This window comes from Marmota marmota, unplaced genomic scaffold (genome assembly GCF_001458135.2).
Source record: "Marmota marmota marmota unplaced genomic scaffold, marMar, whole genome shotgun sequence".
In the NCBI taxonomy this organism is placed as follows: domain Eukaryota; kingdom Metazoa; phylum Chordata; class Mammalia; order Rodentia; family Sciuridae; genus Marmota; species Marmota marmota.
The window spans coordinates 21,519,709-21,528,107 of record NW_026000005.1 but is presented as its reverse complement, the minus strand read 5'-3'; positions in this window follow the sequence as shown (position 1 = coordinate 21,528,107).

Below are 8,399 nucleotides of genomic sequence, written 5' to 3'. Positions count from 1 at the left end.
TATATATATATATATAAAATTATATATAATATATATAAAATATATGTTAAATAATATATATTTATATAAATATATATTAAATAATATATATTTATATATAAATAATATATATATTTAATATATTTATTTTTCAGTGGACACAACATCTTTATTTTATGTGGTGCTGAGGATCGAACCCAGCACCCCGCACCTGCCAGGCGAGCGCGTTACCTTTTGAGCCACATCCCCAGCCCTTATTTATACTTTTTTGAGACAGGGTCTCACTAAGTTGCTGCAGCTGGCCTTGAACTTGCAATTCTGCCTCAGCCTTTCAAGTCACTGGACTTGGCAGGCATGCACCACCACACCCAGCCTTGTTCTTTGGTGCTTTACTACTGAGCTATATGTCCTTTTTACTTTTTAAAATTTTGAGATAGGGTCTCACTAAGTTGCCCAGTCTAGCCTCCGACTTGCAATCCTCCTACTTTGGCCTCTAGAGTAACTGGAATCATCAAAACTGATGAAGATTTCTTAGAAGTCCTGTTGATGGTTTTCATATCAAATTTCCCTAGTTTAGAGTTTTTTTTAAATATTTATTTTTTAGTTATAGATGAGCACAATATTTTATTTTTATGTGGTGCTACGGATCGAACCCAGTACCTCAGGCTTACTAGGCAAGTGATCTACCTCTGAGCACAACCCCAGCCCTAGGGTGGATGTTTTAAATCTGTAGATTCAAGTGTTCTTTGAGACTGGAGGAATTTTTTTTTTTTTAATTATGTTCTCAAATATTTTTTCTCTTTTCTTTTGGGTGTAAAGAGGAATTTCCTCTTTCAGAAAAAGATGTCAATTTATCCTTTATTTTGATTTCTTTCTTTGTGTTTGCTTTAGTCCATGTCTTTCCCTTTGATTAAACTCAAGTATTTCCAGATATGTTTCACTTTTAAGGCTGGTCTTTTTGTGCCTTACCTTTTTTCTTATTCATAGGTGATGATGTTTTGGTTTTCTCCCCTTGCTCACTCCTTATACTGGTTTTTGAACCTAGGGGATCTCTAACACTGAACTACTTCCACAGTCTATTTCAGTTTTTATTTTGAGACCCGGTCTTGCTAAATTGCCCAGGCTGCCCTCAAACTGGTGATCCTCCTGCCTCCTCAGCCTCCTTAGTTGTGGATTACTGGTGGGCATCCCACCACACTCGGCAATGTTTTGGTTCTTGATTGTTTCTTTAGATTCCCGATTTCTCCTTTTATTGCATTCTTTTGTTGATTTTTTTCTAGTTTACTATGTGTTTGCCCCTGAGGGTCACCAAAGAAGCAGAGAGATTTTCTCACCCCTGACACCAATAGTACAGAACAGACACAGAAGAACTCAAATAACCATCAAAGCCCTGTGTAAGTTCAAGATGGGTGATGAGACATCAGGTGCTGTATGTTGAGAAGGTGGAATTGGGACAAGTTGGTGGCTGGGGTGTTCAAAGACCTGAGATAGAGGGCTGAGCAGCATTTCAGTGATGCTCTGGTCTGTGGAAGACTGGCAGAAGAAGGCAGGTGGTGGAAGGTGGGCATCACAGTGTAGGTGGGAGCCACACTAGGCAGGGTTCATTGGGCACAGGGTTTGGATCCTCAGGCTTCACATTACCTGGGTTCCAGTTTTCATTCTATTATTTGCTAGCTATGTGACTTTAAGCCAGTACTTGATCTCTCTGAACCTCAATTTCTTCTCCTCTAACATGGGAATAAGACATTTCCCATTGTTAATGAAGATTAAATGAGATAATACATCTAAAAAGTAAGGCAATTAGTACATTGTAATAAGTGCTTAGTAAGTGGTGGTTTGTGGAAGCCTTGAGTCCCTAAATATATTGTGAGGTCCTTGGGGGAAGGGATTATATCATTTATTCCTCATTGTATGCCTCATATGTAGTAAAATGATCAATAAATATATGGATAATTTTACTGTATCAATTACTATAGTTCATCGAAAGTAGCAGAAACTAATTCAAACTGGCTTAAACTAGAATGGGTGGCCTATAGCCTGTAGGTCAAATCCAATCTACCACCTGGATTTGTATAAGCCATGAACTAAAAATGGTTTTTATATTTTAAAATGTGCTATAGAAAGCCAAAAGAATATTCTGAGAAACTAGAAAATGATGTAAAATTTAAAATTCAGTGTCTATAAATAAAGTTTTATTAGAACACACCAGATCATTCATTTATATATGATGTATGGCAGGGGTTGGCAAACTCTTTTTGGGAAGGGCTAGATAATAAATATTTCAGGCTTGGTGGACTATATGTCCACTGTGACAACTACTGAGCTCTACAGTTGTGGGCACTAACTGTAGGAGAGAATATCTGAGGACAAGAAATGGTGAAAAGTGGAAGGACTTGTAGACAGGGAGCCAGCTGTCCTGGGTCTTTGGATTGATTTTCACCCATTAGTGTTAGGATTTTGTTCAATTGCTTCAATTCTGAGTCTGATGGTCTGGGAAACAAAAGAGTTGGACCAGATTTTGAGTCCCTCTTTTGGTATCCCAATTTAAAACTGAAAGTGTATAGAGCAGTTAGAATACTTCAATTGTAGGCAAGAGAAATCAACTCTAGTTATGGCAAGAACTCTAGTTCATTTAAGCAATAAAGAAATGCAGGCAGGGGCTGGGGATATGGCTCAAGTGGTAGCATGCTCGCCTGGCATGCCTGCGGCCCGGGTTCAATCCTCAGCACCACATACAAACAAAGATGTTGTGTCCGCCGAAAACTAAAAAATAAATATTAAAAAAGAAAAAGAAATGCAGGCAGGATTCAGAAATAATGGGAAAGCAGGAAATATAGGCTTTAGAGAGGACAGGTACCAGTGTAGATCCTTGGGTGCAAGCACCAAGAATCAATGGGTAATCTCTTCAGGATATTGCAGTTTTGGTTGACCTCTGACCATTCTCAAGAACATTCAAGATTGAAATTCTGATGCTGTGTTTCTCGACTCGTGTAAAAGAATTGGCTGTGATTATATCCAACAGAGAGCCATAGTTTGCCAAAGCCAGATGAGAAGCCATGACTAGGAAAAAGGGAATGGAGGTCGAGCAGGCAAAAATGACAGAGGTTATGACAGTGGAGGGTGTGGTTATATGCTAGACCCTGTAGCATGGGGAGCCAATGTTTTTTTTTTTTTTCTTTTTACATATACATATATATTTAGTTGTAGATGGACACAATATCTTTATTTTTATTTATTTTTATGTGGTGCTGAGGATCGAACCCAGGGTCTCATGCATGCAAGGCAAACACTCTACCACTGAGCTATAACCCCAGCTCGCCCAATGTTGGTTCTTGAGTCATTAACTCATTCTTTTAGCAAATAGTTGCTGAACTGTGCATTGCATTTTGGAGGACACTGAAGAAGTATAATAATGACCTTTAAGAGTGGTGGGAAAGGGTGCTTGAAATTTACCCAAGAGGACCTGGAATGGGATTGTATTTGCTTTTAATTTGAGTCATTAAACTATATCTGGGCATATGCAACTGTAGCTCATTTAGGAAAGGTATTAAGTAATTCTCTAATTATATGTATTACACTGTGGACAGAGGATCCTGAGAAAAGTGACTTCTCTCACATGTCAAGAGGCAGAACTAAAGCAGGATTTGACTTTCTGACTTGAGAAGCTGTTCTGAACTAGCCGCCTAGCATATTTTAGGAGCTGCTCTGACAGGGCCTTGGCACCTGGCTCCCCCTAACCATGAACTTGTCAAGGGCAGGGACTCTATGTTTCTCCCAGGGACTTGCATGGCACTGGATGCTCAGAAGACAGATATGCAGCGAGAAGTCCCCATTTACAGCTTCTATGGAGGAAGCTGAGCCTATCTCTGCTTTAGATGAAGACTTTAGCTGAGGAGTGTGGAAAACATCCCAACTCTTGTCAGCAAAGCCTGGTCTAGGGGCATAGAGAGAACTTATTTCAGAGAAGAAGAATTCAGAGACTTTTTGTAATAAGGGGTTGACCTGTAAGCTTCCTGGTGTTCAGGTTGGACAATTTATCCATCTCAATGTGCACGTTATTACTCTGGCAAATAATGAAACATTATGATCTCACAAAGCAAACCAGTGAGTGTAATTGTCTCCATTCATTTCTCCCCTTGTCTATGGGAAAAAGCAAGGCCGTGCCTTCACATTTGCTCAGAAGGAAATGTTTATAGAAATTTGTCTTCAATCAAGTACTTGTGCATGTGTGCGCACTTTGTTTAGGAAAACTCGCCAGCTCGCTTGACTTACCTTTGAAGGCTCCTGCAGGGGCCCAGCTGTCTGGGACCCCTCAGAGGCCTGGGCTCAGCAGCCCCGACCCACCTGGGCCAGAGCCCAGCAAGACTGGCCCCACAGCTGGATCCTGGGACAATGGACCTCACAGGCCAAGAAATCATTTATTAAATTAAAGTGCTGAGCCTTATTTTCTTCACCTTTACCTGAAAAGAGGGGGTTCTTATTTCTAACTTCTCTGTTTTCCTGAGGCACTTGGTCTGCCCTACCAGGCCTAGGTTTGTGGGAGGGACATGCTGGGAAATCAGACTATGGCTTGTCCTATCTTAAGGTTGGCTCCTTTGGAGATTATTTTGGTTGATTCATCACTATTTTTCTTAACTCTGTGGCAGAAATATGGTGTTGATTTGTTTGAAGAAAGTTTTTTTTGTTTGTTTGTTTTTTGTTTTTTGTTATATCTCACAGGGGACCCAGCCCTCTATATCTCTCTCCCAAGTTCTTCCTTGGCTCGTTATCATATCCACATAACTACTGTTCCACTCTTGTGTTCCCACCCCCTTCACCCTTACCATGTCATGTTGATCCCCTCACCTTGCTTGTGCCAGTCAATCTGAAGTATTAGTGAAAAGGCCCAGTCTAGACTGACTTCCTCCATGCCAATTCCTATTGCAACCCCAGTGGGCAGTGAAGATCTTACATTCACATAGAAGAACTTTCTCGTGGGTCACCCCTTGGCTACACTTCCCTTGAAATCCAAGAGATTCTCCACCTCTGATTTCAGCTGGACCTCATTTTTCTCTGAGTAGCCACAGAAATTTAGAATTGCACCAATTCAGAGCATCGGTGAGGGGTATAACCAGAAATGTTCAGACAGAAGGTTGGTGGCAGTGTTGATAGTCACCAGCATCCCCTATGGGACTTGATTGAAAACAAATTTCTCATCCTAAGAGGCCACCCTTTGGCTTACTCTGTGGGTTTATCTGAGATATTGCAAGATCACTACTTTTGTCCCTTCCCCTCCATACACACACCTAGTACTGGGGATTGAGCCCAACTACTTTAACACTGAGCTGCATTCCCAGTTCTTTTTATTTTATTTTTTATCTTGAGATAGGGTCTTGCTAATTTGCCCAGGCTGGCCTCTAACTTGTGATCCTCCTGCCTCAGCCTCCCAAATCACTGGAATTATAGACATGTACCACCATACCTGTTTTCTTCTATTGTGTGAGTGTGAAATATTATCAGAAAAAAATATATTTATCTACTTTTGCCTATCTCCAGAAAATATTAATAAATTAGATTATGAATGTATCTTAAGTTTTATAAAGCTCTATTCTGTAGCTGGGATTACAGACATGGACAACTATGTCCAGCAAGATTGCTATTTTTTTTCTTTATAGTTCCTATTTTTTTTTCACTTTCTCTCCTTTTTGTCTTAAAAAAGTTCTTAACAATTTTATGTCAAACTCTTATTTAGAGAGTGATTCAAATACCAGGCACATACAAAGAATATGTAAAGTTTCCAAGAAGCTTTGGATAAAGAGCAGAAGTTCAGATGGGACCCACCCAAGGCTGCGGGTGCAATCTGCAGCCAGACCCAGGGCTCGTCAGCTCCCGGTGCTTTGGCAGGGAAAAGGGTTTGAGCCACTGGCCTGTGGGTTCCCCAGGGTAAAGAAAGCCTGCTGGAGTTCAAGGGAAAATGAAGAGCAGTGGAAAGAACACATGTGCAGCTGATGGCAGCACTTTCTCTGAAGCTGAACCCTCTGACACTCCATCGCTTGGTAATTAACATTCTGTGCAATGGGAGCTTTCTGTGAGAGCTCTTTCCTGGAGGAAGGTTGTGGGGGAGGCTTGGAGAAAAAGGGGCAATTTTCAGCAGGGATGAACCTACAGAAGAGAGAGCTTCAGAAAGCAGGGCACTGGAGGACTATTCTTTGTGCAGTGTTTTGTTGATCAAATAAAATGCTTTGCCAGAGCCTGATTCCAATTTATCTTTGTTACATCAGAGGACAGTCAGCTCCTATGTTGTGAGAAAAAGGGGAAAAGCACCCAAAAACTTGCTCCAAAGCTTATAAATGACTAGGATCCTTTAATTCTTTTGGTTGCACCTAAGTAGGTGGACACCAAATATCCCTTGAAACTCTTCAGTGTCCAGAGCCCTGCTTGCAGCTGGGGCAGTGAGATGATTAAAACTTACCCAGGGGCTGCAGACAATTAAAATAATGATGTGCAGCTTCACAAACTGGCATGAGTAACTTGGGTGATACCAAAGAGAGAAGGAGAGTTTTTTAACTTCTCTAGTAAATCATCTTTAATGAGGACACTCTTTGCATTTCCTGCCATTCTTTCTAGTTCTGAAATAAAGCTTCCAAGATCTGTTGATGTAATCCCTACAGGAACACAGTCCCCAGGCAGGATGGCCTTCTGTCCAAAAGTCACGTTCCCATCTTGTCCCCCTTGTTTCTCTTGAACTGAAAAGGTCAGCTTGAAAGAGGGATTGCACGTAACCTTTGCAATTTCCATTTGATCCTTTAAGAAAAGAGAGAAAGATTAAGTTTGAATTGTGAGAAATTTCAATGCTTGCTTCACAGTTCTTTCCTTGTGATCAGGGGTGGTATGTTTTCCGACCTCTTGGGGAGTCTGATTGCTTAACTAAGGCTCATTCCGTGCTTGCATCAAATCTGCGTTGAGGGCTGGGATGGAAACACAGCTGTTTGATGGACCACCTGTTTGCAAAACAGTGAAACCTAAAGGAGAGTTTAAAAAGATTTTTTTGGGGGGCGGTGGGGGGTTGGGGAGAGAATGTAGCTGGCTCTGGCAAGGTAACATCTTAAGGAGGTAAACTAACTGAATTAGAAAAAGTAGATTTGATTTTCTTGAAAATATCCTTTGTTGAAACAATTAGGGGGGAAATGCTTGGCATGGTGCATTTTAATGAAACGAAGACTGTATGGGGATAGGGAGGCAATTCCCTGAATCTAGCATGTTTGTAGTAGCTAATGTTTGATATTATGGCTCATGACTATACAATATATACATACTCTACATGTTACAGATAAAAGCCTTCTATTGCCTAATGTAGCCCAGGGATCAGCAAATAAATGAACAAACGTTTACAATGTTGTTTTTAAACTACTAACTTGTCCTTAAAAACTGCTACCACTACCTTGACCACCAACAAAATCTCCAACTCTACCAATAATTAGTTCTAAAAGCAAATCTTCATCTTATCATTTAAACATGTCATTCAACATGCTTATTGTTCCTAATTACTAAAGATTAGCCAAACTGTTAGGCTAGAAAGTGACATATCAAGATTGATATACTTTACAAAAACATGGCTCATTTTCAAGTGTGTATGCACATGTATGTAGAATCTTGTTCTCTTACCTCTAAAACAACCCTGTAAGTTCAGCACAGAGCCTGTATCCAGCAGATGCACCTAACTGGATTTAATGTATTAAACATCTACCAGGAGTGGGAATCAAGATTATTCTTGAAAAATACTTTCCATGGCCTACTTTAGACAGTCTGAGGACACCCTTCACTAAATCCAACATAGCTATGTTTTTCTCCAACAAAGAATCAGATTATGAATTTGTTTTGTTTGTTTATGGTTGAGAACCAGATAAATCAGCTGACTCTTATTTAGAGACCTGAATATATCCTGAATACTTATCTTTCAAAATTCAAATTCCAGCTTCACATTCAGCCCTATCTTTTAGATATACAAGGAAAATGAAACCAAATCAGCTGAGTCAATGGCAGGTTTATGTCCCTCATTTTTTTTTTCTTTTTTCGAGATGGGGTCTTGCTGTGTTGCCCAGGCGGGTCTCAAACTCCTGGGTTCAAGTGATCCTCCTGCCTCAGCTTCCAAAGTAGCTGGGACTACATGTGTGTGCTACAGTGCTAGCTCTTGTCTCTCTTTCTGCTGACTCTAAGGCTGCAGTATTTTGAGTGGGTGGGTGATTGACATGCTTTTTTTTTTATTTTTGGGTTGTGCTGGGGCTTGAACCCAGGGCCTTGGGCATGCAAGCACTCTACCAACTGAGCTATATCACCAACCCAACATGGCTATTCTTAAAAGTGTTTTCTTTTTTATGCAAGAGGGAAGGGCCAAATGTACATGGCTGAATTTGTATCATATGGTACGTTATGATGCAACA